Genomic DNA, 16,576 nt, shown 5'->3' on the forward strand with positions numbered 1-16,576 from the left:
ACACACCCACACACCCATAACTAAACACCCACACATCCACAACTATAAACTAACACCCAAACATCCACAACTAACAACTACACAGGACAACTGCTGTGGACCACACACCCACACACCCACAACTACACATCCACAACTACACACCCACACTGACCCACAACTACCCATCCACAACTACACACCCACACATCACAACTAACAACTACACACCCATACATCCACAACTACACACCCACACATCCACAACTACACAACTACACACCCAAACATCCACAACTAACAACTACACACCCACAACTACACACCCACAACTACACATCCACAACTACACACCCACACATCCACAACTACACACCCACAACTACCCATCCACAACTACACACCCACACACCCACAACTAAACACCCACACATCCACAACTGCACAACTACACACCCAAACATCCACAAACACAACTACACACCCACAACTACACACCCACACACCCACAACTACACATCCACAACTACACACCCAACATCCACAACTACACACTTATTGAGTGTGAAAGTCGCTTACTGCACTTATCCTATTCTGTAGTAGTTTGTAGCACTTATTATATTCGTATTAGTCTGTTGCAATTATTGTTTTCGTAGTAATCTGTCTCTGCAGGATACTTTGCTCTGGTTTATGCTTTAAGATGCTTGTTTAAGAAAGGAGATGCACTTATGACTTCTGGTGACTAGTAGTTCTCTTGAATACCTATGTTGAATACACTTCCTGTAAGTCGCTTTGGTAAAAGCATCTGGAGAACACTGGGCTGTTGGCCACTGTAATGTAATGACTGGCCACACCTCATCACACACACACACACACACACACACACACACCTCCACACACACACACACACACACACACACACACACAGTCTGCAGACACACACAACACACACACCCTGTGTGAACACCTGTTCACAGTCCCATATATGTTGTACACATTTCAAACTTCAAACAAAAAAAATCAGGTGTTTGTTATGGGAACCCATCTCTATCCCATGAGGCTGTGCCATCCCCCACGTGAACCACACCTTCCAGACTAAACAATGTTTCATATCTGCTCACTTTCCCCCTATATAAACCTTTATTTGTGCCTTGTGCTCATTTTACTCTGTGAACACAATGAGTAGGCGACTGATGAGGCGATTTTCTGTCAGAGAGGCTCTGGACCTAATTTAGCATTTTCAGTGTCTATTCTTTGTATATTCACAGCAGTTATTCATGTAAACCACTAGTCTGAGACGTTGTTTACAGCTTAAAAAGGTGTTAAATAAAATTTGGTGATGATTACTTCACACTTAAACTGCTGCTAGCCCTTCATGTACTCTAATTGTTGAATGTTAATGTCATATGTTATATTGTTCCTAATGTCAGTGCTACAGAGTGATAATTTAGTTTTTTTTAAATTGTTGTATGTTAATGTTACTTTTTATATGTTTTATTGTCATAGTGTTATAGAGTTTTATGTTATTTTTGTTATATGAAATGAATCCTGTGGTCTTCACTGGGTAGATGAATGATGCTTCCAAGTGGAGTAAGAAAATTTGGTACATGCAATAATAAAACACTTTGACTTTGATTCTTTGATTAATGTTTTTTTTGTTAATGTAAGAGCAAAAAAGACCGGTCAAATTTGACCGGGGACACTAAAGGGGGAGAAACGAACACGACAGGAGGGTTAAACCTTCTAAATATCTGCAGTAACAGTAGTTTGTGTATTCAGAGCTCCTTTAATGTCTTTGTTGTTATCATGGATTCATTATGAATAAAATCATGTTGGTGTTTGCAGAGTTCAGTACAGACAGAGAGCAGAGTCTCCAGTATCCAGCTGTCTGTCTATGAAGAGTGATTGGTCCAAAGGTTTTCTTCCTCCAGACTTCAGTAATGAACCTGGACCCTCAGACACAAAGTAAGAGAACTGCTGCTAACTCATTAAGTGTTATTACACTTTGTACTGATGATGCATGTGGGGAGGGATTCTGTCAAAGGTTAAAGGGGAAGATGACAGACCTTTTGTACAGAGGTGTTTAGACTAAGATGCACCTGGCCTGTGGATTTAAATCCTTTACAAACAGTATATCTTCAGACATACACAAATATAATTCACACAGTATAACTAAAACCTAAATTTCATCACACAATTCAAAACACATTTAAACAAATGTAAACATAAAATAATGCAAATTGTTTCAATTGTTAATAAAAAAAAGTCAGTAAATAAAACACACAAACAAACAAGGTTTAACTATCCTATTTTTTTTTACTATTTCAAAGTAGTTTCACACATTTTTTGCAGTATGGATAAGAATGAAAGATACAGTGTTCAATGCACTGAAGATCATCCAGGGAGATGACAGTGAGTTTAGATTTCAACCTCCAATACTGTTAACAATGGTTCAAACATGGAGCGTGTACTGCTTTATCTAATGTAAAAGTCCCTTGCAGAGACTAGTAATGAGTCACATCTTTATATTTGAATGTTTCAGTTCTCTTTTTTGTTTCCTTACAACAATCTCTTACTGCCACAAATCCACTGATGGAATGTAACTAAGTACATTCACTCAAGTTCTGTACTAAAGTGCATTTTTATTGTACTTGTATTTTAGCTTTTCATTTTCATTTTCTGCTACTTTATAGTTCTATTCCACCACATTTTTAACCTATTATAATTTTTACTCCACCACATTTATTTAATAACTTCAGTCACTTGTTAGTTTGCAGATCCATATCAGTCATCCCCAAAGAAAGGCAGATAAAAAGCCACATGAAGTGTATTCCTCTAGTCTTCAAACAAGCCTAAAGACTAAAGAGCATTGTGAATGTCATTTCTTAGATATGACTCTTCAACATGGAAACTGTCCCATGAGTGTATTTAGTATTGAGGTGAATGAGCTCTGTGTGTTTGTCATGATGAAGAGAAATAATGTGTGAGCTCTCCCAGCAGGTTGTTGTGTTGGTGTGAAGGTGTGGACTCTGCTATGAATCAGTGTGAGGACAGAGAGGAGGGAGTCCCTCCCTCTAAAAGCACTCTGTGTGGGGAACATGACAGCCAGACCAAAGGTCAGAGGTGAGAGGACCATCTCTAACTGTCCACCACTCTTCTCCATGTCACACAGTCTTTCATTCACTCACTCTGTTTATCAATATGGGATCAGGATCCATCAGAGACCAGACTGTCCTGGACCTGGACCTGAACCTGGACCTGAACCCAGCTGTGTGTCCATGAAGAGTGACCGGTCTATGGAACATCCTATAGTCTTCAAAGATGGACGCCACTCTGTTGATCAAAGGTGAGGATTTAAACTGATGATGAAAATGATGATGATGATGATGATGATGAGGTCAGAAGGTCACTCAGGTAAAACTCTCTGCTTTAACACCACATGGTTCCTCTCTTCATCCTGATTGGACAGCATTACTCTTCAACCATTATGGTCACCTCACTGCATCATTTCCTGCCTCTGCTGCACTGAATACAGCTTCAACATCAACACTGAAACATTTCTAAATTAAACATTGATTTCATACAAAATGTCTCCTAAAACTACCAGGATACAAATACACTGAGTACAGTAGTTATATTAAATCACTGACAGGTTTTGTCTCAGTGCAAAATTTATCTCTTGTTTCTATCAGGAGGAAGCAACCTGAACCCAGCTGTGTGTCCATGAAGAGTGACTGGTCTATGGATCATCCTTTATGCTTCAAAGATGATCAGAGGTGAGGATTTAAACTGATGATGAAAACAAAGTGATGATGTGTTTCTATCAGACTCTCTGTTGTGAGATCTCCAGTTTTTAAACCTTTACTGACTCAGATGAAGTTCTCTGAGCACCAACACTCTTCTTCATTGAAACACATTCACACTGGGAGCTGCCCAGTACAACCAGTCTGACACTGAGACGCTCCACTGGAGCAGCTGGAGGTTCTGGGTGCCTTGCTCCAGGGCTCTTCAGCAGTGTACAGTGAGGGAGGGAGAGCTACATGGAGGGCTTGGTGAGAGCTGTTGGGACTAAACCAAACTGACTGCTGAAGAAAACAGTGAGCTGAAAGACGGAGCTGTTGATTCTCAGTGGGATCAGCAGGACCAGTAGACCTTTACCAGTACAGGGAGTCATCTGATCCACATCCACATATCACTTCATGGACCTTTACCTTGTGTTTGTCTCTGTGTGGACAGACACAATGTGAGCTGATTCTTCATGATTCCTCCACAGAGAGGACCAGGAGAGCTCACAGGTTCCCAGAGGTCAGTCTGCCCAGCAGCATCAAACACACCTGGACTCCATATTTATGGTCTGTACATGTACAACTACTTTTACATCTATTCTGTTCACAATCATCTCCATGCTGCACTTTTTAGACCAGTGGATTGTCAGTCTGTCCAACATGGATCTGATGTTTGGTTCCATGGTTTTAGTTTGTGTCCTTCATATAATATTCTGTTCCAGCTGCTGGAGGAGAACATCCTCACTTTTGTGAAGAACGAGCTGAAGAAGATCCAGAAGGTTGTGAGTTCAGATTACCCAGAATGCTTAGAGAGTCAGAGGGAGGATGAGGAGCTGTTGGACGGTGAGGATGAAGAGCAGAGGAGGAGGAGCAGAGAGGCATTTCTGAAGATCACACTGCACCTCCTGAGGAGAATGAAGCAGGAGGAGCTGGCTGACTGTCTGCAGAGCAGTAAGAGGATTTCTCTAAAGATTTAACATGCTGGATAAATGGGACCTTTACTAATGTCTCAAGAGATGGACCAAAATATATTCATATACTCTTCTTTGAGGAAACGACATGTTGAAATCTATTCTTTGACTCATTGATCTTCGTTGTTGTGTGTTCATTCAGGACTTTTTGCTGCAGTTTGTCAGCGTGAACTCAAATCTAACCTGAAGAAGAAGTTCCAGTGTGTGTTTGAGGGGATCGCTAAAGCAGGAAACCCAACCCTTCTGAACCAGATCTACACAGAGCTCTACATCACAGAGGGAGGGACTGCAGAGGTCAATGATGAACATGAGGTCAGACAGATTGAAACAGCATCCAGGAAACCAGACAGACCAGAAACAACCATCAGACAAGAAGACATCTTTAAAGCCTCACCTGGAAGAGAGGAACCAATCAGAACAGTGATGACAAAGGGAGTGGCTGGCATTGGGAAAACAGTCTTAACACAGAAGTTCACTCTGGACTGGGCTGAAGACAAAGCCAACCAGGACATACAGTTCACATTTCCATTCACCTTCAGAGAGCTGAATGTGCTGAAAGAGAAAAAGTACAGCTTGGTGGAACTTGTTCATCACTTCTTCTCTGAAACCAAAGAAGCAGGAATCTGCAGGTTTGAAGAGTTCCCGGTTGTGTTCATCTTTGACGGTCTGGATGAGTGTCGACTTCCTCTGGACTTCCACAACAATGAGATCCTGACTGATGTTACAGAGTCCACCTCAGTGGATGTGCTGCTGACAAACCTCATCAGGGGGAAACTGCTTCCCTCTGCTCGCCTCTGGATAACCACACGACCTGCAGCAGCCAATCAGATCCCTCCTGAGTGTGTTGGCATGGTGACAGAGGTCAGAGGGTTCACTGACCCCCAGAAGGAGGAGTACTTCAGGAAGAGATTCAGTGATAAGAAGCAGGCCAGCAGGATCATCTCCCACATCAAGACCTCACGAAGCCTCCACATCATGTGCCACATCCCAGTCTTCTGCTGGATCACTGCTACAGTTCTGGAGGATGTGTTGAAGACCAGAGAGGGAGGAGAGCTGCCCAAGACCCTGACTGAGATGTACATCCACTTCCTGGTGGTTCAGTCCAAACTGAAGAATGTCAAGTATGATGGAGGAGCTGAGACGGATCCACACTGGAGTCCAGAGAGCAGGAAGATGACTGAGTCTCTGGGAAAACTGGCTTTTGATCAGCTGCAGAAAGGAAACCTGATCTTCTATGAATCCGACCTGACAGAGTGTGGCATCGATATCAGAGCAGCCTCAGTGTACTCAGGAGTGTTCACACAGATCTTTAGAGAGGAGAGAGGACTGTACCAGGACAAGGTGTTCTGCTTCATCCATCTGAGTGTTCAGGAGTTTCTGGCTGCTCTTCATGTCCATCTGACCTTCATCAACTCTGGTGTCAATCTGCTGTCAGAAGAACAAACAACCTCCCGGTTGTCTAAAGTCTTCAGAGACAAACCTAAACTAACACATCTCTACCAGAGTGCTGTGGACAAGGCCTTACAGAGTCCAAATGGACACCTGGACTTGTTCCTCCGCTTCCTCCTGGGTCTTTCACTGCAGACCAATCAGACTCTCCTACGAGGTCTGCTGACACAGACAGGAAGTAGCTCACAGACCAATCAGGAAACAGTCCAGTTCATCAAGAAGAAGATCGACGAGGATCTCTCTGCAGAGAAAAGCATCAATCTGTTCCACTGTCTGAATGAACTGAATGATGGTTCTCTAGTGGAGGAGATCCAACAGTCCCTGAGTTCAGGACGTCTCTCCACAGATAAACTGTCTCCTGCTCAGTGGTCAGCTCTGGTCTTCATCTTACTGTCATCAGAAAAAGATCTGGACGTGTTTGACCTGAAGAAATACTCTGCTTCAGAGGAGGCTCTTCTGAGGCTGCTGCCAGTGGTCAAAGCCTCCAACAAAGCTCTGTAAGTCCAGAGAGAGTTAGATTCATATATCAAAACTTTTATATGCTGCTATCTTTCTACTTATTGATTATTTTTTTACTTTTGTTGTCTCTTCAGACTGAGTGGCTGTAACCTCTCAGAGAGAAGCTGTGAAGCTCTGTCCTCAGTCCTCAGCTCCCAGTCCTCTAGTCTGAGAGAGCTGGACCTGAGTAACAACGACCTGCAGGATTCAGGAGTGAAGCTGCTGTCTGCTGGACTGGAGAGTCCACACTGTAAACTGGAAACTCTCAGGTCAGGATTCAATTAATGTCACTTAAATCCTGATTTAATTAATGGGTAAACTATCAACCTCCATGCAGATTAATCAGCCTGCTTTTGTGATTTCAATCACATATTACACATTTAATAATTTTACTAGGCAAATTATTGTTTTTAATGGACTCTGCTGTTAACGCATTAATTGAAAGATTAAACCAGTGATACCAATTATTTTATGTGACATTAACGTGTTTTTTATGGACATTCCACTGACTAGAAACCAATCAGTACCAATTTTAATGGAACCCCACAGTACTTAGTCTGACAGTATCTCTTAACTGCAATAGAAACCTTCCAGCCTCACAGTTCCCTCAATCATGTGACATGTGTGTTGTTTGGTGTGTTTGCAGGCTGTCAGGCTGTCTGATCATGAAGAGGAAGAAATGCTGTGCTTCTCTGGACAAACTGAGCTCTGTCTCTATCCCATCTGCTGAGAGCTGGATGAGCTACAATCATCCAGGAGACTTCAGGAGTGAAGCTGCTGTCACAGGACGTTGGAGGATCCACACTGGAGACGGGTGAAACTCTCAGGTATGAAGATTCTGCATAATTAGCACACAGACAATCAGTCTGATAGAGGAGGTAGAGCTTTTAAAATGACATTGACACACCAAGATTGGTTTGAAACTGACTTCAGAGACTCATCAAACTTTGTGTCCATGACATCAGACAATCAATATCTTTGACAGAAGCTTAGAAAGGGAACAGTATCTATTATACAATCAAGCCATATAAACATTAAAAAAAATAAATGTCTAGAACTACTTTTTATTATGGTTTGAAGTGACACGTTTTTGTAGGTTGAATTCCTTTACATGAAATAATATCAATCAAAGGGCAAAAACTCAATTTAACACAATGCAATTTAAATTATATTTTAGTCAACTCTTTATTACGGAATACACCTTTAAGCTCACTCGCCCCTCTGTAGACACCATGACACAAGTCATTTTAGCTTATGAGAAACGGTACGGGAGCTTGGTTTTGGTTTGTTTTCACACACCACATGTGTCATTATCATATCACTTAATATGGCCAAATGACCAATAATATAAATCCCTAAATACATACATCAGAAACAGTAGAGGACTTTTGTAAACTGTCTATAAACCTACTTAACGTGTTTAGCCAACAGCAAGTATTTTATCCACTTTCACAAATCAAATCAATGTTAGCATCAGGTTTCTTTAAGAACTCACTAAATACCTAGACTCAACACATTAGCATTAGCTTCATGGTTGTGTCTCTCCTCAGACACATTAACAAAACAAACTATCACTATTACTCACTGTGCTACTGTGGCTGCAAACTGATAACAAAACCTGCACATAGAAACCAGTGTTGACTGTTGGAGAGACGGGAACTAACAGCAGGTCATCAATTAATTTCACTTTGTGGTTTACATTACCATGGGTGACATCGTGACCCCATCATCAATTATTGTGGTGTTTGTAGTGATTTCAAACACATATTACTTCATCTAATACAAAACTATAAAAAATAAAGGGGTGTCTATTTTTTCTCATCCTACTATAACTATATCTTTGAAATGCATCAAAACCAGTTTACACAGTAAATTTTAATCAGATTGTGATGGACATCAGTGGGTTTTAACCCATTGTGACTAGAAACCAATCAGTACCAATGTTAATGGAACCCCACAGTAGCCGACAGTATCTCAGTACTGCAGAAACCTTCCAGCCCTCACAGTTCCCTCAGATCATGTGACATGTGTGTTGTTTGGTGTGTTTGCAGGCTGTCAGGCTGTCTGATCACAGAGGAAGGCTGTGCTTCTCTGGACTCAGCTCTGAGCTCCAACCCCTCCCATCTGAAGAGCTGGACCTGAGCTACAATCATCCAGGAGACTCAGGAGTGAAGCTGCTGTCTGCTGGACTGGAGGATCCACACTGGAGACTGGAAACTCTCAGGTATGAAGAGGCCTGCTGCAGCCACAGACAATCAGTCTGATAGAGGAGGTAGAGCTGGTTAATATGACCCTGACACACCAAGCTGACCTCAAACTACCAGAGACTCATCAAACTGTTTGTGTCCCACATCAGACGATCAATACAGACAGAAGTAGTCAGGGAACAGTAGCCAGGATGAGCCAGAACAGGGAGGGAAGGTGATGAAACTGTTGTTTTTCTGGAGCGTTGTCTTGTTTCAACATTAGAAAATAGGACAGTGGTGTATCCTGACACGTTGACGGCCATCATGGTGGGTTGACATGCCTCAATTATCGTCACGCTGCAGGTTTGTGGGCTCATATCAAACAATAGTTGGATGATTTGATGCTCTTCATCTGCCACCAGTGTGTGTTGTCCTTTAGATAAATACTTAATTAGAAAAAGACATTATTGTGAAAAGACAAACAGACAAAGAATCAACCTGTTTAAACTGTCTTGATAAATCATCACAATAGGAATGTTTTGCTGTTTTAAAGGAGTTCAGCTTCACCTGGTTTTGGTTTGTTTTGCACTGAGAGCGAGTTCCCTGGTTGATAAGAGTGGACTTGTTGAAACTACAGGTGTCGACCACAGAGCTCAGTGGAGAACCAACAGCTGATTGTGGACATGGTGTGTCAGAGCCCAAAGAGGTTTATTTAGGACTGGACCAAAAAGGGGGACACAGGCAGTGCTCTGTGGCTGCAGACGGACTTGAACTGTAATATTCTAAACCTCCAGATTACAGATAATAGAAACCAGTGTTGACCGGGATGTGAAACAGTGTCAAAGTCAGACACTTTGTACATCCAAATCCACCCCGACCTCCTCCATCAGAGGTTTTGTGGTGCTGTAGTGATTTCAGGCTACTTTCTCCTTTACTTCTGAGAGACAACAGCTAACACAAACACAAGTCTTGTCAGGACCAAAACATCCAACAATCAAACATTCAAAATCAGCTGACTCTGTGTAATGGTGAGGTGGTGATGAACCCACAGAAATTGTCTCCATCTCTGCAGCTCTACAGAGCTTTTTAGCCTCTTTTAGCTTCTAGTTTTGGTTTTGCAACATTTCCTGTTTGGTTCAGTCTCAGTGTTTCCAGCAGCTGTTTTCATCCAACAAGCTGTGATGAAGCCTCTGTACACTACCTGCTCAGCAGCAAACAGCAGACAGACTCAGTTAGAGACTAGCTGGTGAACATAGTGGAGCATTTAGCAGCTAAAGAGACAGATATTTCCCTCAGGAGGTGGTGGAGACCAAAAACAGAGCTAAAAGAGAGAATATTGGACTTTCATTCATCAGGTGACACAAACACAAAGTTTGCCTGATGAATCATCATGTTGATCTGTAACTTGGATTGGAAGCAGCTTATTGATATCATTTAAACACAACTTACTTTATAAGCTGATAATATGTCAGATGTTCAGTTAACCAGCTTTTTTTCACTGAACTAAAGTGGACAAAGTTCAATTGATGCTGGTTAAAACATTTGATTCACTGACTGACTTTATAATAAACTGAGTCTGAAATGGATGATTATTTTAATATAATTTTACATAATAATATATCATGAATAAGTGAACATAATGTCGTCATCGGCCAATCAGAAGAAGCTCCATGAAGTAAAAGAATATCATGTGATTAATAATAAGTGCTCCATGTGAACATGAATACAAAGCTCTGTGTAGAGAGACGATGTAATGTCCATGTTTCCATGCTGCTCTGACCCCCCTCCTCCTTTCAGGGTGGAGCCTGCTGGAGTCCGATGGTTCAGACCAGGTCTGAGGAAGTGTAAGTGTGCTTTGAATCTGACTCATGAAAACAAAGCAGCACACATTCAACCATCTTCAAACTGTGACATCACTCATTCACATCTCTGATGTCATCATCACAGTGTCAACAGATGAACAGATGATAGATTAATAACTGCAGCTGTATTGTGTCTTGTTCTCTCCATCAGATTCCTGTGAACTCACACTCGACACAAACACAGTGAACAGAAACCTCAAACTGTCTGACAACAACAGGAAGGTGACATGTGTGGAGGAGGATCAGTCATATCCTGATCATCCAGACAGATTTGACCACTGGTCCTCAGCTGCTGTGTAGAACTGGTCTGACTGGTCGCTGTTACTGGGAGGTCGAGTGGAGAGGAAGAGTTCATATATCAGTGAGTTACAGAGGAATCAGAAGGAGAGAGAGGAGACAGTGGAGACTGTTTGTTTGGAGAGAATGATCAGTCCTGGAGTCTGATCTGCTCTGATGATGGTTACTATGTCCGTCACAATAAGACAACAACACCCATCTCCTCCTCCTCCTCCTCCTCCTCCTCCTCCTCCTCCTCCTCTGGTAGAGTAGCAGTGTATGTGGACTGTCCTGCTGGCTCTCTGTCCTTCTACAGAGTCTCCTCTGACACACTGATCCACCTCCACACCTTCAACACCACATTCACTGAACCTCTTTATCCTGGGTTTGGGTTCAGGTCTGGTTCCTCAGTGTCTCTGTGTTCTCTGTAGGAGGGAGAGTCTCCTCCTGGTAGAGAAACTTTCTCTCTGCTGACCAGATAGTTCAGTCTGTACAGGATCACACACAGCTGATGTTAGTTAGTACCAACCTGATCTCTCAGTGGTTGTAAATGCAGTCTGAGCAGGTGAGGGGTACCTGAGCTGGTCTGGACTCTGGGGGGTTGAGAGCTCTCTGGGACTTGTGGTGTTGCAGATGGATGGCTGAAAGAGCTGAGCGAGGTCCATGTAATTACCTGAAATGATCAGTTGTCTGAGAGAAGGTGTGAAACATGTTTTACTTTGTGTATAAAACTGAACTTTGTTGTCTTGAAACATTTGTTTGTGTGAAGAAAAACCTACGAATGTCAAACAAGAGTCTTTCTGGATCAAATTCATCATCTGTGGGAAAATAATCACAACGTGTAAAGAGTTGTTTTGATTAGAACAAACTAAATTCATCATCTTGTGTCATTGTGTAACAAATGAACAAACTTTGATAAGTGATGTTGAAATAATAATAAATCAAAGTTTTGGGATGATTCTAGATAATAAAGCCACATAAACATGTCAAAGGAAAAATGACAAAATCCATCACAACACTGTATAAAATGATTGATTTATTAAATAAAGCTTCATTATTCACGTTGTATTGTTCACTTTGACTTCCATTCATCACTGACGGTGTGCTAGTTTGGGGAAACTCATAGAAACAAATCAAAAGAGAGACAAAAGAAGTTTGAACCAAACTACTGATCAAGAACCAACTCAGCTGTTTATTCAATGAAAGGCTGATCAATTCAGAGAGTTGGTGGATTTTCAAACATCACAGATCAGGTATAAAGTGAGAAACTAATGAGGACCTGAAAGAGTCCAAATGATTTGGGAGGAATCTGCAGGTTTAAGGACTGATGTCAAAAATCACTTGTGTTAAAGAGGTGAACTTGTGGAGCAGCTGTAGTGAGGAAATCAATCATTCAATAAAGAATCATTTAATGAACAAATATAAAAGAGATCAGAGCGACATGTTGGCGTTAGTATAGTAGAGATAGTGTCACATTAGTCTGACGTCAAACCGCTAAAAGACTCAATAATCTGCAGCTTTTCACTCTGAAACAAAATAAATCTTTTGTTTTCTACTCAACAGTTTTTTCTATAAAGTTTTAATTTCACTTCATTCCAAAGTTTTCCTCCAGTGGTCAGAGTGAAGTAGAAAACAACGCTGTCGTGTCTGGGTTCATGACATCATCAGGAGGAGAACGGAGCTGCTTTCACTAAAACTATCAGGTCACATGGTCTCTGCTGTTTAGTCTCAACCTCCACGGTTACATTACAACTCCACTGGACTGTTGACATATATGTATATGAATGAAACAGGTCATTTTATTATCTCTACATTAATAACAGTGACAGTTATGTTTAACTAAATATTAAATAAGGTTTATTGAACAGACAGCGGTGTGTTAGTGATGTTTGCAGCCAGCAGACAGCTGAACTAAACGGTTTAAACAGCACCAACATTAGCTGGTTAACACAAAGCAGAGATAAACAGAGTGACGTCATAACTTTAGATCATTAAATTAAAGTTTGATTTGAACTCTGCAAGTTCTTTAATGTGTGTTTGAAAAAAATAGTAGTTGTAGTGTTAGTAGTAATATAACAAACAATAGTAATACAAAAATGATTTAATCCAATCATGTTTTTGATAAAATATGATATAAATATTTACAACAATATCTCACATACACTGTTTATCTCATAACCTGTGTCTAATATAATAAACTAAATTAATCACTTCTGACATTACTCCTTTTTTTATATGTATGATTTCTGACATGACAAGTCATTCATCGTAGCAATTTTAATAATAGTATGCCCTTATCTGTTTGGTTAGGAAATTATTTCAATCTGTTTTCCTCATCTCATCTCAAAAATACTGTGAAATAGAATGAAAGATTTGTGGGGAATGATTAATGATTTTATATAAAAGTTCCATATTATTATCTTTTATTTTAACATAATTTAATTGATACTGTATTTTATGAGTTCTCTGATGTGTGATTAGTAAAAAATATTAGTTGTAGTGTTAGTAGTACTAAAACAAACAGTAGTAATACAAAAATAATGTAATTCAATCATGTTTTTATTATGTAAACCACAGGACTGTGACCACAGGAGGCCTCTGGTGGACACAGAGTGTAACTACATCTCCTAATATGTAATTATGTAATTACGCACTGTGACCACAGGAGGCCCTCTGGTGGACACAGAGTGTAACTACATCTCCTAATATGTAATTACGCACTGTGACCACAGGAGGCCTCTGGTGGACACAGAGTGTAACTACATCTCCTAATATGTAATTACGCACTGTGACCACAGGAGACCACCTCTGGTGGACACAGAGTGTAACTACATCTCCTAATATGTAATTACGCACTGTGACCACAGGAGGCGATGTAGACACGTGGTTATAAATGGCTCCAATGAAATGAACCACATCAAATGTAAAGTAAAGGCAGACACAACGGAGCACTAATATGTATGATTTAAACTATATATATTGAATTGTATTATATTTATTTATTCTCTGTGAGTTCTTTAATGTGTGTTCCAAAAAAATAGTAGTTGTAGTGTTAGTAGTAATATAACAAACAGTAGTAATACAAAAATGATTTAATCCAATCATGTTTTTTATAAAATATAATATAAATATTTACAACAATATCTCACATACACCTCCAGTGATCACATTGTGTAACTACACCCCACTGCATTTTTAAACTTGTTTTTGAATATATATGCTTATTAATGCCCTCTGGTGGACAACTTTGTAACTACATCTCCTAATATGTAATTACGCACTGTGACCACAGGAGGCCTCTGGTGGACACAGAGTGTACACAGAAATAGCAAAACGTGGATAATAATTAAAAGCAAAATCAAATATTTCCAATGTAATAATAAGTACTTAAAAAATAAAGATTAACATATAAATAACATTTTGTAAATTATAAATTCAATAACATATATATATTTTAAATTAAAGTAAAATGTTGCATATTTGTATTCAAAGATATTCAAGTGTAGAAATAATAGTATAGTTTTAAATAATGCTAATAATAAAAGTCAAATACACAAAGTATTGTAAAGTTTTTTTAGAATTTGTATTATCTCATGAGGTTCTCAGTAAAACAGCCACCAAATAATAAAAATATATAAATGTTACTCAGCTATATTGTAATAAAACAGTTTAATATATTAACATAATATCAGGTATGAATATAGTTTCACTTCATGTATGTCAAATAATATTAAATATATAAATCAGTCCTCCTCATGTCAGCACAAACTCACAAACAAACAAACAAACAACACTTCTGGCGTTGTCCTTCAGAATAAAAGTCGCTCTGTATGTTTTTCAACGGCTTTAAAATGAGTGACAGAATGTTTAGAGTTGTTCCATAAAGTCTTTAAAGAGAGTAAAACTAGAAAGCTGCCGATAAAGGTCATTACTCTGAGGTTCTCTGGTGACAGTAGATGCACATCACATATTAATAGATGTGACTGGAAGTATTGATAAGGAATAAATGCACATCCTCTGTACCCGATCTTCATGGCTAAACTTTCATGCTGCATTTTCGACGTTGCTTTGCTGCGTCAAGCTAAAAAAAAGAACAGCGGAAAAGGGAAGGTGTTCCTGGCATCACGGAACAACTAGTGGACCAGCAGAGCACCAAGGACGAGCTGTCCCTGCACTGCAGAAGGCCAACAAGAGGAGAGCAGCAGACACTCTCTATGATTGAACTTGTTCTGAAAGAGCTGATGGGGGTGAAGGCCAGAGACTTTCTTGGTGTGCCTCTCTTGGACCAGGAGAGGATGCAGAACATCTGGCCAATCCAGAAGCGGCATGTTAAGTGCATCCAGGAGGAACCAGGTGTTCTCCTGTACACTGAGACCGGCACCACCAACAAGGACGGCATCATCCTGCCCGACTACAGGTGTGCCAGAGGGTCAACATGGCTCGAGTCCTTCCACTTGCATCTTAACAGCTTCATTCCAGGTCAGTAAGAATAATCATCAGCCAGATTAAATATGTACAGTTTAACATTAGTTTATTACGTAACTCGGAAACAGTGTCACAATGAGATTTATTGAACTTAATGTAATTGCTCACATTGTTACTTTTTAATGAAATGAATTGTTAATAAGTAATTCAATCTCTTCTTAAGGAACAAGGGCCAACAGGGCCTCAACAGATGGAACCAGGACCGTGGAGCTGCATCTGGCAGTCAAGCCCCCCTCACTGCTCAGCTCCTCAGGGGCCTTGTTCACTGTGTCAACACTCACAGTGTCCAGGTGCTTGGAAGGAAGCTTGTCCCCTCTTTACAGCCGCCTGCTGTTTACTCCGCTGAGTTTGACCTTTCCATCGGGATTAGATTCATTTTATTTTGATCCATAAAATAGAATCATATTGTCGTGAATTGTCTGAAAGCTAATGAATCTCTTTGTATTGTCTTGTCCGTCCCAGAGGAGCTGATAGGTAGAGATTAGCTTTACCTCCAGACAGGAAGGGCCATGCAGAGTGTTCATCCTGAAGGATGCTGGAGGATGAAGGCACGGAGGAGGAGTTGCTAGATGAGGGCTTTGATGATGGTGTTTTGGACCCCACCATGGGGTTATTGAATAGCACAGACCCCTCTGCCCCCCCCCCAGCTCAGCCTGCATCCCAGCTCCCTCCTCCCTCCAGACCACTGCTGCTCCTTCTGTCCCTTCATTTCCACCTGAGCAACAACCGCTATTTATTCTTGTCTCATGTTTTTATCATATCATGTCACTGGACTTCAAATTTGCTCGTGATAGTTTGAATTTTATTTTTTGTATTATCATTTTCCAGACTCTGCATGACTTCAAACACAGACATTGTATTACATTTTCCAGACCCTCTGGCACACAGACATGCCCTCTGGCCCGTCTGCCCTCCTCCCCAGCTCTGCCCTAGTGCCTTCCAGCTACTCTCCCTGCTGCTGCAGCTGCTGGTCCCTGTGCTTCAACACCAACCATTCCAGCAGCACCTGCTAAGTGTTTTTGTCACGTGATGAATCATAATGTGTTTTACTTGCGGTATGGTGTGGACTTTCATTTGTATTCTTT

At 40.7% G+C, this 16,576-nt stretch overlaps 1 pseudogene; it reads left to right on the forward strand.

Moving 5' to 3' along the window:
* Positions 1–1,842: 1,842 nt before the first annotated feature.
* LOC129115866 (NLR family CARD domain-containing protein 3-like) lies at positions 1,843–12,072 on the forward strand (annotated as a pseudogene).
* The last annotated feature ends 4,504 nt before the right edge of the window (positions 12,073–16,576 follow it).

Source organism: Anoplopoma fimbria, unplaced genomic scaffold, assembly GCF_027596085.1.
Source record: "Anoplopoma fimbria isolate UVic2021 breed Golden Eagle Sablefish unplaced genomic scaffold, Afim_UVic_2022 Un_contig_7708_pilon_pilon, whole genome shotgun sequence".
NCBI lineage: Eukaryota > Metazoa > Chordata > Actinopteri > Perciformes > Anoplopomatidae > Anoplopoma > Anoplopoma fimbria.